The following is a 24,564-nucleotide window of genomic DNA, read 5'->3' as shown; positions in this document are numbered from 1 at the left end:
TGTTGTTATTTTTCTTTTTTTGTTTTGCTTTTTTCTTTCCCCTGTTTTTCATGTAAGTTTCCATTTTATATATAAAGGAGGGGGGGGGGAGTACTTACATGTTTAGTATGTCTCTGTTGTGGCAGCCAATCTTATCACGGCCACCATGCAGCCTTGTAAGTAGGCCCATTATGTTTACATGTTTTATATTGCTGAACTGAAGGTCTTTTACCAACCCCTTCAATGTTGGATCCACCTTTTTGTGAGAACGCATGAAAACTAGCATTGATGGGCTTAACAGCATGGTATGGTTGTGCTGAAGTGTAATGTCCTTGACAATGCAGGTACCATCACTCCTCTCTTTCAATCTCATAAAGGCCTTGCACCCAGTTCTTTTGGTCATCTTGTCACGCTGTCGGTCTTCCTCGTTGACACTTTGGCGGTGTGCACCTTCTCGTACACATCTCAAGTAACGCCTGCTCTTGTTGTGCTATCCTTTCCTTATCCCAAACCCTGTGTGCTTTGCATATGTATTGTAAAATACATATGCGTCTTTGAATGTGCTAAATTCTTGACCAATGGATGGTATCAGGTCCGGATCAAGATCTGCAGCCTGCAAATTGCCACGGTTTTGTTATTGCATTATTTTTTTTTGTTTTTACATATGTTATTGTATGTTAACTTCAGGAAATAGGTCAAGTGAACTTCCTAAAATTTAATAAAAAATAAGAACATGGACTTCTTAAAGTCATCTGAACTTTTTTTCACAGAAAAACTGTTGCACATGAATTTCGAGAACATATCAACTATACATTTCATATAATAAACCGAGCATGTGAACTTCCTAAAAATCAGCTGAACTTTTATCATGGATATAGGGTTCACGAACTTTCCAAATCATATCAACTGTTTTTTCTAAAGATATAGCATGTGAACTTCCATGCAAATTGTCTAAATAAATGTGTGTAAGAGTGAAATTTTTATCAGCAAAATATAAATTGAACTTACGTGTGTGTATGTTCGCAGCTCTGCAGGGGTGGCTCTATCATCTGGTACTATGGGGCATGGCGGTGTGACTTTTGGTACATGGCAGAGTGGATCTCGAGGCGGCATATGACTTGATTGAGTGCCTCGACGATCTTGGTGTATGTTGTCACTTTGACCATCCCCATAACTGCGTTGCTGTTCAGAAGCATCACTGCTAGAAGACGACTTTTGCCCACTGTCCCTGTTCACATCGTTGCTTCCAGCTGTGGTTGTTGTAGATGTACTTGTAGATTGCCGTTTTCGTGGCTGACGGAACGTTGCATTACTAGCAAATATCTCCTCAGTGCACTTTATTGGAGAACGGGGTTTTTTCGGTGGACCTGACCAACACATAATATCCTCATCATCATCTGTTGATGTTGTGGTATCCCGCTTCCTTTTGCTGTTATCCATGTCATCTTGTTCTTGGATTTTCTGATTGAAATTCCTTTCAACGGCAGCAGCATTTGTCTTTCTCTTGGGATTGCGGAACACTGGCTGGATAAATGAAACTGGCTCATCACAGCATATGGGAGTCATTGGAGGCTTTTTAGGGCCTGCCCAGCTGATTATCTCGTCGTCACTGCCTGTTCCAGATTCTTTGCCCGGCAGTAGCAGAACCTGGTAAGTTTTTTAACATGTGAACTTCTTGAACATTGGGACTAGAACTTTTATACATAAAACTTTGTCTGATGTCTTCAAAAAACTAAAACAAGTAAAGTTAACCGCCACACAATTTAATATGAACTTCCTTCATACATGCTAACCTGCATACTTATTTTTTTCATTTTGTTGTTTTAATTTATTTATAACTGAAGTGAACTCCATGAAACTGGTTTTAAGAACTTCCCAGTAAAAGACATATAAAAAAGAGGAAACAGAGTGATGAATTGTTTTCTTCTTTCCTACAATAGACTCTGCATGTGAACTTCAGTGGAGGTGAACTTCCAATAGGTAAATCCAGTGGAGGTGAACTTCCAATATCAGTAAGTGAATCATGTGAACTTCCTGTTTTTTTTGTTACCTCATCCTCTGCTGGCCTCTTTCTGGAGCTTGGCTGGCTTGTGGAGCTTGGCTGGCTTGAATTTGGAGGATGCTCTGCCGATCTGCGTCGAATTGGAGCCATTACTGCCTGTACGGAGGCTAGATCTCGCCGTTCTCCGCCGCTGGCTCCTTTCCGTCAGCTACCGCCGCCGTTCGCCTCCGTCGCGGGCTCCCTCGCGTCGGCTCCCACCGCCGCTCGCTCGCCCGCGCCGACCAGGTAGGGATGCTTGATTGTCTTCGCGTCCGCGCGGGCTTCCTCGCGTCGGCTCCCGCCGCCTCTTGCTACCTCGCGCCGACCAGGTACGTGTCCGTCGCGGGCTCCCTCGCGTCGGCTCCCGCCGCCGCTCGCTCGCCCGCGCCGACGAGGTAGGAGGTCGAGGTGCGGAGCAGGATGATCTCCACTCGAGGCGGGGCGGGGGCGCGATGTTTTTATGAGACGGAGGTGGGGAGTTCGGTTCCTACACGAATCGTTATCAGTGGGGGAGTTGGGGAGTTCGGTTCGGACGGGGAGAGGTGGCCGAGCGGGATTAGGGGGGGTTCTAGAATAGCTATATGGACTATCATGTATGAACATTATTGAGATTTAAACTATATGTAATGGCCAGCACTTGCGCAAGGGGCTCGTCTAGTGCGCACTAGTTTCCATTAGCACCGATAAATTTGAATCTTGACAAGTTCTTGGAAGAAAAAATTGATTCACATATAGGCTATCATGTATGAACATTATTGGGATTCAAACTATACATAGATGGCCAACACGTGTGCAAGGGGGTCCCTCTAATGTGCACTAGTTTCCATTAGCACTGATAAATTTGAATCTTTACAAGTTCTCGAAAAAAAATTGCTTCACACATATGCCCTATCATGTATGAGCATTATTGGGATTCATATTATATATAGATGGCCAACACTTGTGCAAAGGGGTCCTCTAATTCTTGGGGATTTCAATCTCTCTCTCTCTCGATCTATCGTTGGTGGCCAGAACAACACACATATGCATGCACTTTATGCGCAAAGGCGCGGGTGCCTCTAATAATTCATGTGTGTGCGTATATTTGAACATATTCTTGGGGATTTCAATCTCTATCTCTCGATCTATATATCGTTGGTGGCCAAGAAACACACTTATATATATACGCATGCTCTTTATGCGCAAATTAAGGTGGGTGCCTCTAATAATGTGTGTGCGCACTCGGTCGATGATCCCTAAACCTTAAACCATAAAACCCTAAAACCCTAATCCCTAATCACCCTAAACACTAAACCCAAAAACCCTAAACACTAAACCCTAAACCCTAAACCCTAGACCCTATACCCTAATTAACACTAACCCTAACCCTAGCCCTAATTAAACCGTACATATATAGGCCAACGACACTTAATTGCGCATCAAGCAGGCGACCAACTAATTAGCGCTGATAAATTAATTAACTTTAATTTTGACAAGTTCTCGATCTCGAATGAAAACACATTTGATTCAGTAGTCTCATAATATATATATATATAATTAGTGTGCATGCGCCCATGGCATACCTTGCATATCATTCGTGCATATATATATTTCAATATATATTTGAACATATTCTTGGGGATATATATATATATATATCAATCTCTCTCTCTCGATCTATATATCGTTGGTGGCCAAGAAGCACACTTATATATATATATATATACGCATGCACTTTATGCGCAAAGGCACGGGTGCGTCTAATAATTCATGTGTGTGCGTATATTTGAACATATTCTTGGGGATTTCAATCTCTATCTCTCGATCTATATATCGTTGGTGGCCAAGAAACACACTTATATATATATACGCATGCACTTTATGCGCAAATTAAGGCGGGTGCCTTTAATAATTAATGTGTGTGCGCACTCGATCGATGATCCCTAAACCTTAAACCATAAAACCCTAATCCCTAATCCCTAAACACCCTAAACACTAAACCCTAAACACTAAACCCTAAACCCAAAAACCCTAAACACTAAACCCTAAACCCTAAACCCTAAAACCTAAACCCTAAACCCTAGACCCTATACCCTAATTAACACTAACCCTAACCCTAGCCCTAATTAAACCCTACATATATAGGCCAACGACACTTAATTGTGCATCAAGCAGGTGACCAACTAATTAGCGCTGATAAATTAATTAACTTGAATTTTGACAAGTTCTCGATCTCGAATGAAAACACATTTGATTAAGTAGTCTCATAATATATATATATATATAATTAGTGTGCATGCACGCATGGCATACCTTGCATATCATTCGTGCATATATTTCAATATATATTTGAACATATTCTTGGGGATATATATATATATTTCAATCTCTCTCTCTCGATCTATATATCTTTGGTGGCCAAGAAATACACTTATATATACGCATGCACTTTATGCGCAAAGGCGCGGGTGCCTCTAATAATGTGTGTGTGCACTCGATCGATGATCCCTAATCCTTAAACCCTAAATTAACCCTAATCCCTAATCCCTAATTATACCCTAATAAACATACACCCTAAACAACCTAAACACTAAACCCGAAACCATAAACCCTAAATATATTTCAATCTCTCTCTAGATCTATATATCGTTGGTGGCCAAGAAACACACTTATATATATACGCATGCACTTTATGCGCAAAGGCGCGGGTGCGTCTAATAGTGTGTGTGTGCACTCGATCGATGATCCCTAAACCTTAAACCCTAAAACCCTAATCCCTAATCCCTAATTATACCCTAAACGTACACCCTAAACACCCTAAACACTAAACCCTAAACCCTAAACCCTAGACCCTAAACCCTAAACACTACACCCTAAACCCTAAACCCAAAACACTAAACCCTAAACCCTAACCCTAGCTAGACCCTAATATAAACCCCAAACACTAAACCCCAAACACTAAACCCTAAACCCTATATAGACCCTAAACCCTAATTAACCCTAACCCTAACCCTAAAACCCTAGCTAGCTAACCCTAAACCCTAAAGCCTAATTAAACCCTATATATATATATATATATATATATATATATATATATATATATATATATATATATAGGCCAACGGCATTTAATGCGCATCAAGCAAGCGACCAACTAATTAGCGCTGATAAATTAATTAACTTGAATTTTGAAAAGTTCTCTCGAATGAAAACACATTTGATTAAGTTGCCTCATCATATATATATACAATTAGTGTGAATGCGCGCATGGCATACCTTGCACATATCATTCGTGCATATATTTCAGTATATATCTGAACATATTCTTGGGGATATATATATATATATTTCAATCTCTCTCTCTATATCTATATATCGTTGGTGGCCAAGAAACACACTTATATATATACGCTTATGCACTTTATGCGCAAAGGCGCGGGTGCCTCTAATAATGTGTGTGTGCACTCGATCGATGATCCCTAAACCTTAAACCCTAAAACCCTAATCCCTAATTATACCCTAAACGTACAACCTAAACAATGTAAGCACTAAACCCTAAACCCTAGACCCTAAACCCTAAACACTACACCCTAAGCCCTAAACACTAAACCCTAAACCCTAAACCCTATAATTAAACCCTACATATATAGGCCAACGACACTTAATTGCGCATCAAGCAGACGACCAACTAATTAGCGCTAATAAATTAATTAACTTGATTTTTGACAAGTTCTCTCGAATGAAAACACATTTGATTAAGTTGCCTCATAATATATATATAATTAGTGTGCATACGCGCATGGCATACCTAGCTTGCATATCATTCGTGCATATATTTCAATATATATATTTGAATATTTTCTTGGGGATATATATAGTTCATTCTCTCTCTCGATCTATATATCGTTTGTGGCCAAAAAACACACTTATATACGCATGCACTTTATGCGCAAAGGCGCAGGTGCCTCTAATAATAATGTGTGTGTGCACTCGATCGATGATCCCTAAACCTTAAACCATACAACCCTAAAACCCTAATCCCTAATCCCTAAACACCCTAAACACCCTAAACCCTAAACCCTAAACGTACACCCTAAACACCCTAAACACTAAACACTAAACCCTAATTAAACCCTACATATATATAGGCCAACGACACTTAATTTTGCATCAAGCGGGCGACCAACTAATTAGCGCTGATAAATTAATTAACTTGAATTTTGACAAGTTTTCGAATGAAAAACACGTACATTTGATTAAGTTGCCTCACAATATATATATAGAAAAGGATCATACCAATCAGGAGTGGTATGTTCCCTTGTCGATCTGCGAGGTTCAATAGCTACCTCGTTCGAAGTTTCATGATCATTATCACTTGCTTCCTCTCTGTAACGGCCCCGGGTAGCACCCTATTAGATTCGTTTGTTCTTTTTCTTTTATGCATCATCATGTCATCATGCATCATATCACCCATGGTTTTTACAAAATAAAATTAGTTTTACAAACCCTGGCTATTTTGGTTCTCCCCTCTCATATGGTTTCAATAATAAGACCCCCTCTTTTCTATTCTTTAACAATACCCTAACCCAAAACTCTCTACAACAAATAAAATTATTTTCAATGTTTTCTGTATTTAAAATCAAACCTGGTTTTGTTTAATTTACAAAATTAGTTTCAATCAGTTTTCAAAACAAAAGAAAAATAAATTTAAAAGAAAAAACCTAAACCCCTTCCCCTTGGGCCATTCCCTCTCTCATCTTCCTTCCCCTCTCTCCTCCTGGCCTTTTTCTTTCTCCATCCCTATAGCCCATTTCCCCTTCCCCCTCTCCTCTTTCGACCAGTCCAGCCCACCATCGCGGCCACTTTCCTGGACGAAGGGGTATTCCCTTTTCTTTTTCCTCTCCGTCTTCGTCGTCCCCCACAAGCACGAGAGGAGCGTGCTTCTTTCCCCCCCGTGGTCGACGTCACCGCGCCCACCTGCCTCGCGTGGTCCTGCCCCTCTTCCTCCTTATCTTCCCACGCGGATGCCTCTCCACCACGTCTGTCCCTCCCTCCTTTCTTCATCCCCGCGAAAACAAACCAGAGAAGATTCTCCTCCACCGAGCGCCTCCACCTCCTCTTCGCCGGCGTTCCCCCACCTCCGGCCACCCATCGTAGTTCTGAGGGCACCACCAGGACTGCCTAGCTCCCCTCCTTCACCCGGTGCAAGGAATCGGCCAGGGGCTCTCGAAATCGACCTCAACATCGCCGTTCCCCTTCTCCGTCTGCTGCAGTTCACCGTCGAATTCGCCGCCGTTCATCTTCCTCCGCCTTCCCCGACCTCACCGTCGTCTTCACGGTATCATGGCGCACCTCCTTGACCTCCTTGCCCCTCCTTTTGCTCTCTGGTTAACTCTTCTCACCTTGTGCCGACCGCCTCCTCCACAGCACCTCGACGCCGGCGCCTCTCCGATGCCTCCCCGACGGCGGCGCCTCCTCCCCACGGTCTGCGCCGAAGAGGCGAGCGCGACGCCCAGCCCCGCGCGTCCGGGGGGCCTCTACGTCGTCCGCGCGCACGACGCCCCGCCGCGGTGACCACGGCCAACAGAACGCGCGCGGCATGTCGCGGAAGGTTCGCCACGTCAGCTGCGCCACGTCGTCGTCGGGCCCCACGCGTCAGTCTCTTCGGTTCGCAGCCCCGCGGTGAGAAAAGATCCCACCAGATCCAGATCTGTTCCACTTTGCATCCGGCCCCCTGCCTGTTTTGTTTTTTTTAACCCGCAGCCCCAGCACTGCTGCTTTTCATCATAACCCCCTGAAACTATGTGAATCTAACCCGGGATCCTTCCCCTGGATAGATTTTGTTTTCGGGTCCTTTCCTAATTAAAATAAACCTGTTTATCTATTTTTAAATGATAAAAACTAATCTGCTAATATCTTTTAATTGGTAACTCGAAATTAAAAGTGTTCTATATGGTTTCTGATCAGAAAAATGCAAGGATCATGAATATGCCATCCATATGCCTCTTTGCATCTCGCATCATGTCGCGCGTTGATAGTTCGTGCATACCACCTAACATATATGCGGAGTATTTCGGATATTCACCTAAGATTTCCCCGCTCCGTTTAATATTGAAGTAGCTCATCCCTGCCATGATATGCCATGCTAATCAACACTTAATTTTGTCGGTAGAAATGCAACTCCAACCTAATTTGTTTGTCCGGGGTTCCGACTCCGATTAAATTGGATTAGTGCATTGCATCATCACTGCCATGTCATGCATATCATCTTGATCATGCTGGATCTTCCTTATCTGTAGTAGTAAGACTTGCATGCGTTGTGTGTTCCAGCATTTGCTTCTTCCCGGATAGGAACGCGAAGTGGTGTGCTGAGATACGACAAGTTCTCCGGATGTTCCTCGGCAAGCTTTAACAGGCAAGCATTTCCCCTATACTCCTGCCCCTGCAGAAGTCGCTCACCTATTTTATTTTGCCTTCTCCCTCATGCTATCCTTAAGTTGCGTTCTTGTCACGTGTCCATTCCACTTGTTACCTCAAGCAGCCCATATTGCCACCATCACCTCCCACGGCTATTGTTTGGTTATCGAGTCTGCCTTGCGAGTCGTAGTGCATGCTAGTGCTGTTTTATCTCGTTACTGTTGTTGTTATCTTATCGGGTTATATGTTGGGAAGAATCATGGTTACTTTAGTTGCTGACAATTGTTTAGCGGAGGCATCGGTGGGTCAGCTGCTCGTTTTGTGACGGCTCACTTGTGTTTCCTAAATATCTTAGGACCCCGAGTTCTTGTTATCTGTTCCGAGACTGAGCGCTCTAACCACACGTGGGTATGCTTACCGGGTCTCCCCTCGACCACTGCCAGAATCTACATCTTTGTCCAGTGGCCACAACTAGTTTGGATGTTTGTTTGTTTCTCCCTGGCGTGCAAGCATGTTTCTTTGTGGTCAGATGATATGATGTTAATTTTGGGGCCTTGTACCCCGTTTTCTCTTGCACGTTCGTAGGTTGCGGAGCCGCTGCGAAGTGGTCATCCCGCTGGGCACTGATCACCTAGTACGCTAACGCAATAGCTGAGTCCGCTTCGTAGCATGGCCGGACTCTGATACGGGTTTAACTTAGTTAGGTGGCTTCCTGGACATTGTTGTAGTGAAGGAGAGTGCGTGTCGTGATATCCACCTGTCGTAAGTGGGTTGATCGTGCGTGTGGGCACATTTGGGCACCCCTGCAGGGTTACAATCTTATCGATAAGCCGCGTCCGCGGTTATGGACGACTTGGAGCTGTATGACTCGACCATAGACAACTTACACATGTTGTTTCAATCATAATAACTTGTGTAGTAAGTTAGCACAACTTCAATAATAAATGGTTAAAACTTGAAAAATGTGTGAGTGCCTTTGTAAGTACTTCCTTGCGAGGGGGGAACGCATCGGTTGTGTTATGTCTGCAGAGTATAGAACTGTTAGTTACGCTCTCTCATCTTCTCTGATTAGACGACTGTTGTAGAGTGTCTCTATAGGTTTTTAGTGCTTGCGCTGCCGCTTAACTCCACCATATTGCCTATGACGTTCCTCTTGCGTCCTCTAAGTCCCCTGCGTGCCTCAAGTACAAAGGATGACTGGTTGACGAATGCTTATACGTCTTGAAGTCTTGTTAAGTACGAACCCGTACTTATTGCTGCTTCTACGGGATATAACCTGGCAGGTATGAAGATATGTTCGATGAAGACGACGTTAGCAAGGTTACCCTTCCGGCTTGGCCTGGGCAGGGTTATGGACGCCACTGGTTATGAATAAGTTACTCTTTATTTTTCGAATAACTGGCAGGAGAACTTACTTTTCTGGATATTGTATGAACAATGCCATCCATTTTTCTTCTGCATTTATTATATTTACATTGGTTTCCGTATTTGCATTGGGTTCCGTATTTTCACTGGGTTCTATATTTTGCAGAGGACTTGTTTCTCAGAATGTGCCCATGTTCCCCCTTATCGTTTCAGATGTAAGAGTTCTTGTCTTGGTAATAAGTTGAAGGAGCAAGTGATAATCGCATGTATTTTCTTCAGTTCTATTTTTAATGTGCCTGATGAATTTATATAGTGGGCTGGTGGATCCGTAAGATGTAGATCTGTGATTAACTGAATTTGTTTTCAACCTGTGAAGTTGCAAGTGAACTACTGAATTTTGCATGCAAGTCATGAGAAGGCTCTGCTCATGATTTCTCTGCTGAAATTTGTACTATCCTTCATGAATTGTATTTTAAAACCCTGGTGTTAAATGATTTGTTCTGCGTTGAATGCAAAATAATATGTAGTTTGGATCTTCTGCATTTTCTTGGTGAAAATCTTATCTTTTCAGATTGTTAAGTTAATAAAGTTTGCTGCACAATATTTAGATTGTTATTTTATTATGCTACAGGAAGTCCAACATGTTTTTTTTTCTCTTTCATGAGTTGATGAACAGAAGCTGCTTGATGAAATAGTTTTAAAGGAGAGTTCCGGTTTTGACTGCAACTGTTACGTTTCAGATAACATCATAACTTTTGGTGATTTTCTTTTTATATGTTACATTCTAGCGTAGCACCTTTACATGTAGTTCTTGATCACATATTTTGTTCCATTACATTGGTTATAGATTTGTTTTGTATCATGATATTATTGTGGAAGACGGTGTGCATTGTGATATGCAAGTAGGCAGCTTCTGCTCTGTATTCTATCACTTTTGGTGCATAGATATGAGTGACAAGCTGGCGATATTGTGTTGTCACTGGGTGACCCTTTTTAACTTTATGTCAGCTTTATCAAGCTGATCTTGGCATCACCACAAGTAATATTTGGTAATAATTTTATGATCCAAAGTTTCTATATAACCTAACATAGTGGGTTTTTGTTCCCTGTGAAGTCATCATATGAGTGAACTGTTCAGGTGAAGTGCCTTAGAAATTTCTGAGCAATTTCTCCTTCCTCCCCTCATGCATGGTTGCTTCACTACATTGACCAAATTATTTCTTTCTATCGGTGATGTGCCTTGATTTTTTGTACACAACTTTAGATAGTCTCATGTGGTTATTTGGCCACATGGTTATATTGATGAAGGAGGAGATCCAAAAACAATTTTCGGTTAAAGAATTGAGGGAAAATTGGTGGTTCTATTGTGCACTCCTTGTTCATTTTGTTAGTTTGTAAGTATAAAAAGCCACATAGACAATGGAGCTATGTAAAACACTGAATTTTCATATGTGAGATGATATATACATGATTTTTATCTCTTTGTTTATTCGAATTTTCTTTTTTGATCTCAGTGTTTGAGAGATGATCCCAGTACTATATATATTGTTCGAGCTTTCAATAATAACTCTGTGTATATCGTAATGGGAACATGCTAATTCTTGTTGAGCAAACAAAGGCAACGTGCATCACCTTGCATAGACACATCAAATATTGATAGAAAAGGGGTGACATCTACATGGTGAATAACGGTACCTTTAGACATACTCCCTCCGCTGAGTAGGAAGACACTTTCAAAGTATGCCGGTATACATTGTTTTACTTAAGATTGTTGCAATGGTGGGAATAAAAATAGCCGAGGCAACGCACGGGAATTCAACTAGTAAAACTAAAATACGTGTGTAAACAAAAGAGAAGAGGGATGATCTACCTTGCTGGTAGAGATAACGTCCTTCATGGGAGCCGCTCTTGAAAGTCTGGTTGGCGAGGTAGTTGGAGTACCCATTACCATTCGTTGACAACAACAAACACCTCTCAAAACTTTACTTTTATGCTCTCTATATGATTTCAAACTTAAAAAGCTCTAGCACATGATTTAATCCCTGCTTCCCTCTGCGAAGGGCCATTCTTTTACTTTTATGTTGAGTCAGTTTACCTACTTCCTTCCATCTCAAGAAGCAAACACTTGTATTAACTGTGCATTGATTCTTACATGCTTGCTTATTGCACTTATTATTTTACTTTATGTTGACAATTATCCATGAGATATGTATGTTGAAAGTTGAAAGCAACCGCTGAAACTTAATCTTCCTTTGTGTTGATTCAATGCCTTTACTTTGAATTTATTGCTTTAGGAGTTAACTCTTATGCAAGACTTATTGATGCTTGTCTTGAAAGTACTATTCATGAAAAGTCTTTGCTATATGATTCAATTGTTTACTCATTGCATTTATATTGTCTTGAATCACTTCATTCATCTCATATGCTTACAATAGTATGATTAAGATCATGTTGGTAGCATGTCACTTCAGAAATTATCATTGTTATCGTTTACCTACTCGGGACGAGCAGGAACTAAGCTTGGGGATGCTGATACGTCTCCGACGTATCGATAATTTCTTATGTTCCATGCCACTTTATTGATGATACCTACATGTTTTATGCATACTTTATGTCATATTTATGCGTTTTCCGGAACTAACCTATTGACGAGATGCCGAAGTGCCAGTTCCTGTTTTCTGCTGTTTTTGGTTTCAGAAATCCTAGTAAGGAAATATTCTCGGAATTGGACGAAATCAACGCCCAGAGTCTTAAAATTGGACGAAGCTTCCAGAACACCCGAGAGCCGCCAGAGGGGGGCCACAGGCCCACCAGACAGTAGGCTGGCGCGGCCAGAGGGGGGGCCGCGCCCCCTATTGTGTCGTCGCCTCGTCAGCCCTCCGACTCCGCCTCTTCGCCTATATAAAGGTCCCTGACCTAAATCTTCGATACGGAAAAGCCACGGTACGAGAAACCTTCCAGAGCCGCCGCCACCGCGAAGCCAAGATCTGGGGGACAGGACTCTCTGTTCCGGCACGCCGCCGGGACGGGGAAGTGCCCCCGGAAGGCTCCTCCATCGACTCCACCGCCATCTTCATCACCGCTGCTGTCTCCCATGAGGAGGGAGTAGTTCTCCATCGAGGCTAAGGGTTGTACCGGTAGCTATGTGGTTCATCTCTCTCCCTATGTACTTCAATACAATAATCTCATGAGCTGCCTTACATGATTGAGATTCATATGATGATGCTTGTAATCTAGATGTCGTTATGCTAGTCAAGTGAATTTTACTTATGTGATCTCCGGAGACTCCTTGTCCCACGTGTGTAAAGGTGACAGTGTGTGCACCGTGTGGGTCTCTTAGGCTATATTTCACAGAATACTTATTCACTGTTATGGATAGCATAGTGAAGTGCTTATTTATATCCCTTTATGATTGCAATGTGTTTTGTATCACTACTATTCTATGTGCTACTCTAGTGATGTTATTAAAGTACTCTATTCCTCCTGCACGGTGTAAAGGTGACAGTGTGTGCATCGTGTAGTACTTGGCGTAGGTTATGATTGTAATCTCTTGTAGATTATGAAGTTAACTATTGCTATGATAGTATTGATGTGATCTATGCCTCCTTCATAGTGTGATGGTGACAGTGTGCATGCTATGTTAGTACTTGGTTTAGTTGTGTTGATCTATCGTGCACTCTAAGGTTATTTAAACATGAATATCGAATATCGTGGAGCTTGTTAACTCTCGCATTGAGGGTTCGTGTAATCCTACACAATTAGTGGTGTTCATCATCCAACAAGAGAGTGTAGAGTATAGCATTTATTTATTCTGTTATGTGATCAATGTTGAGAGAGTCCACTAGTGAAAGTATAATCCCTAGGCCTTGTTTCCAAATACTGCTTTTACTGCATCCGTACTGCCTGCAATATTACCACCATCAACCACACGCCAGTTGTAGCATCAAGCTATTTTCTGGTGCCGTTACTACTGCTCACAACGATTCATACCACCTGTATTTCACTATCTCTTCGCCGAACTAGTGCACCTATTAGGTGTGTTGGGGACACAAGAGACTTCTTGCTTTGTGGTTGCAGGGTTGCATGAGAGGGATATCTTTGACCTCTTCCTCCCTGAGTTCGATAAACCTTGGGTGATCCACTTAAGGGAAAACTTGCTGCTGTTCTACAAACCTCTGCTCTTGGAGGCCCAACACTGTCTACAAGAATAGAAGCACCCGTAGACATCACATATGCGTATATGGAGGAGCCCATGGAGATGACGTTCGGAAAGTTCCACTTCCGCGTCGAGAAAGAAGGAGCGTATCGTCTCGAAATTCCGATCACGTCGGGATTATCAGCGGTCGATCCCGATTTTTCGAGTTCAACATCGTCAATCGAGTCAGGCGACGAGGAGATTTCATCGCCACGCTTCATCAGCACTATGGCAAGCGCAAAACTCGCCAAGATCTTCAGCGACATGTCTTTCGAGTCATCTGCAGACTCCGATATAAGCGGTGACTCGAGCAGCATCGACAGCTTCAACTTCATCGACAGATCCACTATTGTTGGAGAGGTCTTCACCAATTTCTATGATGGTGTCACCAAACCCAACAAAGCTCAGTATCAAAAATATCATCAGATCTACGCAATTGTAGATCCGAGTCGCCCACAGGAGGAGACATCTGAGAACTTCGACGAGGCGGGAAATCCATATGTCGATCCTGCGGATCTCACGAGAGTTCTAGGAACAAAATATATCGGACCGGGAACACGAGAGATGGTGCGATTTCTGCAAGCAGTATGGGATCGAGTCGCAAGAGCTATTGATGGTACAGAGCCAATGACCGTAACGGCGACACCTGAAGAGTTACAAGCGTATCAATATAGGCTTGCACGTACCAGGCGGGAGCTCGAGAAGTAGAAAATCGAGTTGGATAGAAGGCAGGAAGCAGCTTCTGCCTCAAGCAGGCGAAGAGCTAACTTGAGTCAACATTCTGGTACTTCGGGAGATAGTCACAGAGCAGCTCGAAATAGAGCGAGATCTCGGCTGCAAAACACACCCGAGAAAGATAGAGAGAATCTGGTTCAAAACCTCGACATGTCCTTTATGTCGATAGACACGAGGGGGAATATTATCCCTAAAACACCAGAAGCTAGATACATGGAGACGCAAGCGTTCATCCTCGCATCCAAGCCACCTCCCGGAGATCCAAGAGAAGCATTGTACAATATGGCTATGGCAGGAGTTGGAGCCATGGGAACGGCGTTTATAAATTCGCCTCCCGAAGGATCAGCAAGGCAAAATAGTCCACGACCTGCTGCAGCAGCACCAGGTCCCGAGAAAACAAGTGGAGCAAGAGACATAACAACACAGGCATGGGTGGATAGATCACGACAAAATAGAAGGGAACATCGGCACTCCCCAGAGATAGACGACGAGGATATGTGTGGGCTGCCGTGCTTTACAAGGAGGGTCCGGAAAACTCGAGTTCCTTCAGGGTTTAAATTACCCGATAATTTCAAAAAATTCGATGGCCTGCAAGATCCAGAGGATTGGCTAGTTTATTATCTCGAGACGGTGAAGTTGATAGGAGGAACTAGAGCAACAGCCATGCATAGCATTCAAGTACATCTTAGCGGAGCCGCGCGATCTTGGATAAAGAAGCTTCCGCCAGGTTCCATCGACATCTGGGACAGTTTTGAGGACGTGTTCGTCAAGAATTTCCGATTCACCTGCAAAAAACCCACATCACTAGAAGAGTTGAGATCGTGTCGACAAAAGCATGATGAATCAATGAGAAAGTACATCCAAAGGTGAAACATCATTAAAAACACAGCAGAAAACATATCTGACGAGAGAGCGATAGATGCGTTCGTAGCTGGAATTCGATGAGGAGATTTTGTCGAAGACTTGGGAAGAACCAACCCAAGGACAGTATCAGCACTGATGGAGATAGCAAACAGGTGGGCAGATGGAGAAGATGCTGTTCACAATAAGAGACACAGGTCACCAGAGGAGGACCGTGGTCGAAATTTTCAAAATAGACGACGATTTTCTCGGCAATTCTCGAGTTACGATGCTCCTGGCCAAATCTCGGCTGGGTTTCGAGGAAGCACTGGAGGAAACAATAGAGATGAATATCAAAGGAGTAGCGAGCAGCGAGGCGACAATAGAAATGACTCCCGAAATAACAGGCAAAATAGTGGACCAAGGTTCCAGAGACCTTTCATGTCTCCCGAGGATATGATGAACGGGCTGTGTCAGATACATTTTTATCTCGACAGCAATGGGAAGAGATAGTCAGGACATCTGCAGACGGACTGTCGAAATTTTCAAGCAATGTTGAGGTTTGCGGGGCAAGCCAATGCTCAAGCAACAAATAGAAATCCCCAAGGGCCCAGGAGTAAGATTCACTTGCCACCTCCTCCCGCAATTACGGACGAAAATCGGCACCAGCTCAGAATAGCGGCAGCACCACACCCACCTCCATATGTCGATCCCAACTCCAATGGTGCGGTCTCGATGATTCAGAAGGCTAGGCCGTCCAATAGTGCTCAGAAAGTAATCTCGCGACAAGTGTTCATGGCAGAGAAGATGCCACCACCAACGATTGAGTAATTAAATTGGTCGGGACAGGACATTGGTTTCACAATAGCAGATCACCCGCAGCAAGTTCCTCGACCAGGGCAGTCAGCACTTATCTTACCAGCAGTAATCGCAGGTTTCGACGTATCTCGAGTATTCATAGATGGAGGCAGCAGTCTAAACCTTATGTACACAGATACACTAAGGAAGATGAACATATCTCTGTTAAATATGAAACCAACCGACACACGTTTCCATGGCATCACGCCAGAGAAGCCGAGTTATCCGTTGGGAAAGATCAATCTCGACGTTCAGTTTGGGACCCGAGAAAACTACAGAATAGAAAGGCTGGAGTTTGAAGTCGTGGATTTCCCGTCGCAATATCACGCCTTGTTGGGACGACCAGCGTATGCCAGGTTTATAGCGGTACCACACTACACGTATCTGTTATGGAGGTTACCTGGACCTAAAGGACCAATTATAGTCAAAGGAAGTTTTGCGTTAGCCGATAAATGTGACAAAGATTTCCATCGATTGTCAGAAACTTTCGGGATGCAAGCAGAATATATGGCGTCAAGGCTCACGACTGATTATGATGTGCTGCCAGACGTAGGGAGGCCTCTCAGGGAGCCAACCTTTAACACTACGAAAGATTCCAAAGAGGTGCAGATTCACCCGACAGATCCAAAGAAAACGACGTCCATCGCGACAGACATGGACCTCGCATAGGAAAGCGCGCTCGTCGAGTTCCTCCGTGAGCACTGGAAAATCTTCGCATGGTGTCAAGCTGACATGCCAGGAGTACCCAGGGAACTTGCCGAGCACCACCTAAACTTGGATCCAATAGCGAGACCAATTAAACAACCTTTGCGGCGTTTTTCGGAACCAAACCGCAAAACTATGCTGTCAGAGATTGATCGACTCAGAGAAGCTGGTTTTATCAAAGAGCTGCATACAGAGGCCACGTGGGTAGCAAACCCAGTGCTGGTCCCGAAGAAAAACACGAAAGTCCTTCGCATGTGTGTCGACTTTACGTGTCTCAACAAACACTGTCCAAAGGATCACTTTCCCCTCCCAAGGATCGATCAAATCATCGACTCCACGGCAGGATGTGAATGTCTTTCCTTCCTGGACGCATATTCTGGTTATAACCAGATCAGGTTGAAAGAAGAGGATGAGGTCAAGACAGCGTTCATTACACCTTACGGCGTGTTTTTCTACAAAACAATGCCTTTTGGTCTGAAAAACGCGGGAGCAACATATCAGCGGATGATGCAGAAGTGCTTGGCAACACAGATTGGAAAAAACGTACAAGTATACATTGATGATGTCGTCATAACATCAAAAAAGGGGAAAACATTGATCGAGGACTTAAAGGAAACTTTCGACAACCTTGACAAGTTTTGTCTCAAGCTGAACCCGACGAAGTGTTCTTTCGGCGTCCCTGCAGGAGAACTTCTCGGGTTCCTAGTCTCAGCAAGAGGGATCGAGGCTAATCCAAAAAAAAATCAAGCTATCGTAACAATGAGGAAGCCAACAAAGTTAAAAGAAATACAGCAGTTAACTGGGCGAGTCGCAGCTTTAAGCAGATTCGTCGCCAGGCTGGGAGAAAAGGCGTTACCGTTCTATGCTCTGATTAAGCAAGTAGAGAAGTTCCAGTGGAACGAAGAGGAAGACAGAGCTTTCGAGGATCTCAAACGCACAATTTCGACACCACCAATCTTGGTGGCGCCTAAAGAGAAGGAACCCCTCTTATTATACATTGCAGCCACATCTCAGGTGGTCAGCACGGCACTTGTCGTCGAAAGAGAAGAGGAAGGAAAACTTCATGGAGTACAGAGGCCGGTATATTTCATCAGCGAATTTTTATCGCCTTCAAAACAGCGGTATCCGCAGTACGAGAAGCTAGCATATGGATTGTTTACAACCACAAGAAAATTGCGGCACTATTTTTCGGCGCATCCGATAATAGTGGTCAACGAGGCGTCCTTATCCAACATACTAAACAATCCAGAGGCTACGGGTCGTGTCTCCCTTTGGGGAATAGAACTTTCTCCTCGGGACATCACGTATGAAAAATGGAAAGCAATAAAGTCGCAAATTCTACCAGATTTCATCGCAGAGTGGATGAAGCTACAAAATACAGGACCCCCGGATTTATCGAGAACCTGGACTATGAACTTCGACGGGTCCAAGAGATTAGAGGGAGCTGGTGCAGGCTTGATACTAATATCACCTGAAGGCGACAAATTAAAGTATGTCTTGCGGATGACGTTTCCAAACGCGTCTAACAACGAGACAGAATACGAAGCTCTATTACACAGGGATGAAGATGGCGAAGGCTTGTGGTGCAACTCGACTAAAAATATTTGGCGACTCACAATTGGTGGCTCAGCAAGTCATGAACCAGTGTGATGCAGTCAATGATAGTATGGTAGCATACAAAGAAGTGTACAACGAGCTAGAGAAGCTGTTTGATGGATGCAAAGTAAATCACATCAGCAGGCTGAGCAATGATGAAGCCGATGTTCTTGCAAACATCGGGTCGCAATGTCTCGCAATTCCACCAGGCGTGTTCTGGGAAGAGATAGCCGAGAGATCTACAAAGCCGAAGAAAGCACAGAAGAAGCGGAAGGATGAGAAACCCTCGGGAGCTCCAAAAGAAGCACTAGAAGAAGAAGAAGAGGAACAGGACCTAGTAATGATGGTACAGATTCCATGGATGCAAGCGTACATATCATACATCCTAAGGAAAGAAATACCCAATGACCCAGTTGAAGCAAGGCGAGTTATTAGACGATCTAAAGCCTTTATTGTGGTCAAAGGGGAGTTGTACAAGTGAAGTATTTCGGGTGTGTTACAAAGGTGCGTCACACCCGAAGAAGGAAGGATAATTCTGAAGGACGTACACGAAGCAATATGTGGTCATCGCGCAAGCAGTCGAGCTATCGCGGCCAAGGTTTTCAGAGCAGGATTTTATTGGTTGACAGCAATCGAGGATGCGAAGGAAATAGTGCGAACTTGCGATGCGTGCCAGAGATTTGCCGCAAGGCCTCATTCTCCGGCAGCAGAGTTGATGCCAATACCGTTGTCTTGGCCCTTTGCTCAATGGGGTCTCGATATGGTGGGAAAATTACACAAGGCCTCGCCAGGAGGATACGAGTATATTCTCGTTGCTGTCGACAAATTCACTAAATGGATAGAAGCAAAGCCGATAAATTCACCAGACGGAGCGTCGGCAATCAAGTTCGTGAAAAGCATTGTCTTTCGGTTTGGAGTACCTCATAGCATCGTCACGGACAATGGCAGTAATTTCACATCCAAGGAATTCAAGGCATACTGTGCAGATGTGGGCATCAAACTGCGCTTCGCGTCAGTTGCGCACCCGCAGACCAATGGTCAAGTCGAGAAAGCCAATGGTATCATCTGCAACGGTATCAAGAAGCGCTTGTTGGGACAATTGGAAAAAGCTCGACATACTTGGCCAGAGGAGTTGCCGAGTGTGTTATGGAGTATTCGAACAACACCAAATACAGCGACACAGGAGACTCCATTTTTTTTGGTCCATGGAGCTGAAGCAGTATTGCCGATAGAAATAGAGCATGATTCTCCAAAAGTCACGGAATACGATGAAGAAGCTTCCAGAAAAGCATTGGAAGACGATGTCGATGCACTTGACAAAGCTCGAGACGAAGTATTATCACGGGTCACTAAGTACCAGCAAGACTTGAAAAACTACCAGAGTCGACGTTTGCGACCAAGATCCTTTCAGGTTGGCGACTTAGTTCTACGGCTCAATAAAAAAATCCATGAAAAACTCGAGTCGTCGTGGCTTGGCCCTTACGTCGTCACAGAAGTGATCGAAGGAGGAGCGTACAGGATAAAGGACAAGAAGTCAGGAGTTGCTGAGCCAAATCCTTGGAACGTGGCGCAGCTGAGGCATTTTTACGCTTGAAGTCGAAATATAGTCCTCCTTGTAAAAATACAATGTACTGAAACGCCCGTGAATTTTCAGACGCACTCTTTTCCTTTCAGGGCACCGAGTGGGGCTGAAAGGTTTTTAATGAGGCGGGCTCACGGTGCTGCAATATAGTAAAAGATATTGGTGGTATACATCTTTTTCATCGACAGGCTCGGGGGCTCATAACCCGTGGAAATAAAATATATTATATTCTCGCAAAACAGTAAATTCATCGAGGCGCAAAAATAGTTGGAGCTCCGGCCAAAGGCTTGGGGGCTTTACAATATAGATTATACTTTACAATATAGACAACGTCATCATCAAGAAAATTCGACAAGGAAAAATATACAATAATTCCCGCAATATAGTAAAACTCAGTTGCTACCTAGTATATCATCTATGTTTATCATGTCATTGTTTGCATCACCAGTCGTATGTTCAGCATAGCTACCTTTTACAAAGAATTCTGAGTCCATCCGAAGAAGTTCGTCCATCATTTCTTCGGCTACAGGGGTTACAGTGTCGTTGATTTTGTCAATATTCCTCTTCCGCTTTGATTGCTTGGCCAGACATTTGGTGACAATTTTCGCCAGATCTAATTTCGGATAGCAGATCTGTATCATAATCATGGCGAACCTTGCCCCAGCAGATAGCTGAGCCCGTACAAAATTATGGATACGAGGGGCGTCTCGTAATTTCTCCATCAGAGCAGGCAGAGTGTCTGGTATCTTGTTACGAGGAAACATGGTGCTATAGACTAAAGACAAAGTTCTCGTGCAGAAGTCGAGAAAGTCGCGAACCTGACTCGCGCGATCTTGAAACGTGATTATTTGGCGAGTACGTCCAGGAGTGACCGATAAATTGGAACCATGTTGACGAGCAAGCCTGAGAAGCACATTGGTCCGAGCTTCAACACGTTAATTTTCGGCAACAGTGTCCAAAAAAGATCTTGTTTTAGCGGAAGCATCAATAAGGAATAGAGGATAGTAAGAACAAAATATAGTGTGACCATGTTTGCGAAGCGTACCTGCCATATCCAAGCTAGCATCATTCATCAGTTGAAGCATAAAATTTTCTCGAGAAGAAGCTTCAGCAGCTTCAGCAACTGCAGTTTCTTTCAGCGCCATGGCTTCCTGTGCTTGCTGAATAGCCAGTTTTCCATTCTCAGATGATCTTCGAGACCTTTCCATTAGTACGAGAGCTTGTTTCCTCATCGATTGCAGTTGTTAATGGAGTTCGTCCAAGTCTTCATTTTGTGCAGTACTCGATAAACCTCCAATAAATTCGTCGGCAGAAGACCTTTTTGAGTAAGATGCAGCAGGCAAAGCAGTCAAGGGAGGCACCGCGGTATAGTTGTCAAAAATAACTGGAAAGAAATATTTCGAGGTCAATATCTCAGCAACATAGCTTTTCATTCATAAAGTCAGATACATACATAGCTATTACAAAGGAGGGTTCCCTACTGAACTAGTGGGATAGTTGTCGCCAAAGCTACTTTGGCGACATCATCAAAAGAAAGGAGAAAACAAAAGAGAGACAAAGTGGTCTACTTGACCTCCGGCTTCGACGAACTGGGAGCAGGAGTTGGCTTGCATCCAAGGAAGGCAAGGATTGGCTTTGAGTTTGGCTTGGCAGCCTTAATTAAAGACTGCCATTTCTTCATCTCCATCTCCTTTATATCGCCAACTTTAGCCCAGTCGACGTCTTGTTGGCTATCAGCAACCAGAGCAATGGTGCCTTCGACACCAATCTTCAGGCCTTCTTGTCGCAGATTGAGCCCAAGATCTTCCTTCGAATTGAAGCACTTGGCGAGAGCAGTAAAAGTCTTGGGCTCTTCTTTCTTAGCGAAGAAGTAGGGGAAAAGCTTCAACAGACCTGCTTTAGCGTCAACAAGGCCTTCGCGCGCCTCATCTCCATGAACCTCAAGGAGGGAGAGCGCGTCAAGAAGTTGATCGCCTTCAGGACTTTCTAAGTCAAAATCCTGATGTGTTTTCCCTAAAAACAAGCAAAAGGAAGCTCGTCAAAAAGTGCGCCAGAAAAAATATGATGACCCGAAGAAATAACAATGGTTTGAAGTACTCACTGACAAAACGACGACTTTGCGACTCCAAGCGGGCAAGGATTTCATCCTCACGAGAGCAGTCTACTGAGCAATGTTCTCGTTTAAAGAAGTTTCCACGTCTTGAAGTCTATTTCGAAGATCTTCGACAGCGGCAACATCTGCTTCAGCTTTCTTGCGAGCTTTTTCGCTTTGCTCCAATTTAAGAGCAAGAGCATCAACACGTTTGTTGGCTTCCGCAAGATTGGCTGGTACAATAATCGAGAGTAGTAAATGTCATGGAAAAAGAATGATGGGAAGGTGATTTACCAGAAGAAGCAGTAAAAATAGTACCTTCAAGCTTTTTAGCATGGTCACGGTACCCGATGAATTGGGTACCGAGGCGAATAGACTCCTTCATCAAAGGCTGCAAAGAAAGATAGAGAAAGAAACATCAATATAGGAAGTAAAAAGTTCGACAGCAAAAAGCAAAAGAGAAGCAAAAAACAGAGAAGAGTCGATAGCATTGAAATATTCGGGAACATAAAAGAAGAAGTGAACAACTTACATCATCCATTGAAGGAGTCGTGGAGCTACCAAGTAGCAAGGTAGGCTCCTTGGTCGGCTCGACCCTAGCCCTCTTTGGCGAAGGGGCACGGGGGCTTGCAGCTAGAGTTGGATGCTTGTTATCTTGCTGAGGAGGTGAGGTTTCATCTCCATCAGGCTGAGCTTCAGAGACAACTAAAGTACGCGACGTACTCGTTCGAGCAGTCGCATCAATAGGTGGATCTTCATCCTCGTCACCACTACAATAAAAGGCGACAATATAAGAAGCAACATAGACAAAAATATCAAGAGCAAACAACAAAGCGCAGTAAGAAACTCACGAGCTGACAAGGGCATCCTCGTAAGGGTTGAAAATTGTCCTTTTTTCAAAAGGATCAACTTCTTCGGCAGGAGATGCGGCGGCTTTAGAGGTGCCAGAATCAACAACTTCGTCCCTTTTTCTCTTGTTCCTTGGAGAAACAGCGGAGCGGAGGGAGTGTGTCGATGCGGTAGCCTCGGATTCATATTCCTTTTCAGAGGAAGCTACGGGTTTGTGAGAAACCGCGACTTCGCTCTCAGGATGAGGAGGAACCTTAGTGTCTTCAGAAATAATGGCGCGATCTTCGACCTCTCTACCTTCGGGAAGGGGAGGAAGAGGCGACGCGGTTTTGTGGTTCTGGTCAAGATAGAAAAAGTATCGACAAGAATTTGTAACAATAACAGCAGTCGAAGAAATAGCAGTAAAAAAAGGAGAAGAAGAAAGTGAACGAACAAGCAGACGACAAAAATATATTACCTGCGGGAGCGCGTTGGTGCAGCTATATGGTATCACACGGCAAGATGACAGGACAGTGTATTTCTTGCTCAGCGACGAGATTTTTCGGACAAGTTTTTCTAAGTCCTTGACCGGCAAATCTATCGACAGGCGATCCACATCCTTGTCGCCAGCATACATCCAAAGGGGTTTTTTGCGAGCTTGCAAAGGCTGCACCCTAATCCTAAGGAAATACGCCGTGATTTGGATACCCGACAATTCTTGTCCGCGGGTTATTTTGAAGCTCGTGGATGCGTGTCATCAGCGCCTCTGTCGCCGCTTTTTCTTCGTCGCTAGCCTCTGCATCCCAGGACCGGTGGCGACAGATTTTTTCGTTGCCATCGAAATGGGAAATGTTGTGTTCCGCCGAGTCGTGACTTTCCTCGTGGATATACAACCATTTTTTGCGCCACCCTTGAACTGAGTCAGGGAATTTTACATCGAAGTACTCGACATCAGGGCGGACGCAGATAACAACGCCGCCTATGTTATAGGCAACATTGGGAGAGCCATTACGACGAAGGAGGAAAATGCGCTTCCATAGAGCCCAGTTAGGCTGGACTCCAAGGAAAGATTCGCAAAGAGTGATAAAGATCGAGATGTGGAGAATGGAGTTTGGAGTAAGATGGTGAACTTGCAATCCTTAAACAAAAAGCAACCCACGAAGAAAATCGTGAATGGGAGAAGAAAGACCGCGGATGAGGTGGTCAATGAAACTGACCCGGTACTGGATTGGAGGAGAGGGATAGCTCTCCTCGCTGGGGAAGAGCAGCGACTCCTTCTTCTTGCTGATCCCAAGCTTCTTCAGCAAGTTGATGTCTTGGGCGGAGATCTTGGATCTTTCCCACTCAGCGCT

The 24,564-nt window shown here is 44.0% G+C and overlaps 1 non-coding gene across 1 annotated transcript; it reads left to right on the top strand.

Moving 5' to 3' along the window:
• Positions 1-7,051: 7,051 nt before the first annotated feature.
• LOC127347524 (uncharacterized) lies at positions 7,052-9,045 on the top strand. Its single transcript, XR_011756698.1, has 3 exons — positions 7,052-7,337; positions 7,427-7,681; positions 8,330-9,045. It is a non-coding gene; the product is annotated as an uncharacterized protein (transcript).
• Positions 9,046-24,564: the final 15,519 nt, after the last annotated feature.

This window comes from Lolium perenne, chromosome 4, assembly GCF_019359855.2.
Source record: "Lolium perenne isolate Kyuss_39 chromosome 4, Kyuss_2.0, whole genome shotgun sequence".
Taxonomy (NCBI): Eukaryota; Viridiplantae; Streptophyta; class Magnoliopsida; order Poales; family Poaceae; genus Lolium; species Lolium perenne.
This window is presented reverse-complemented; position numbering and strand designations above follow the sequence as displayed.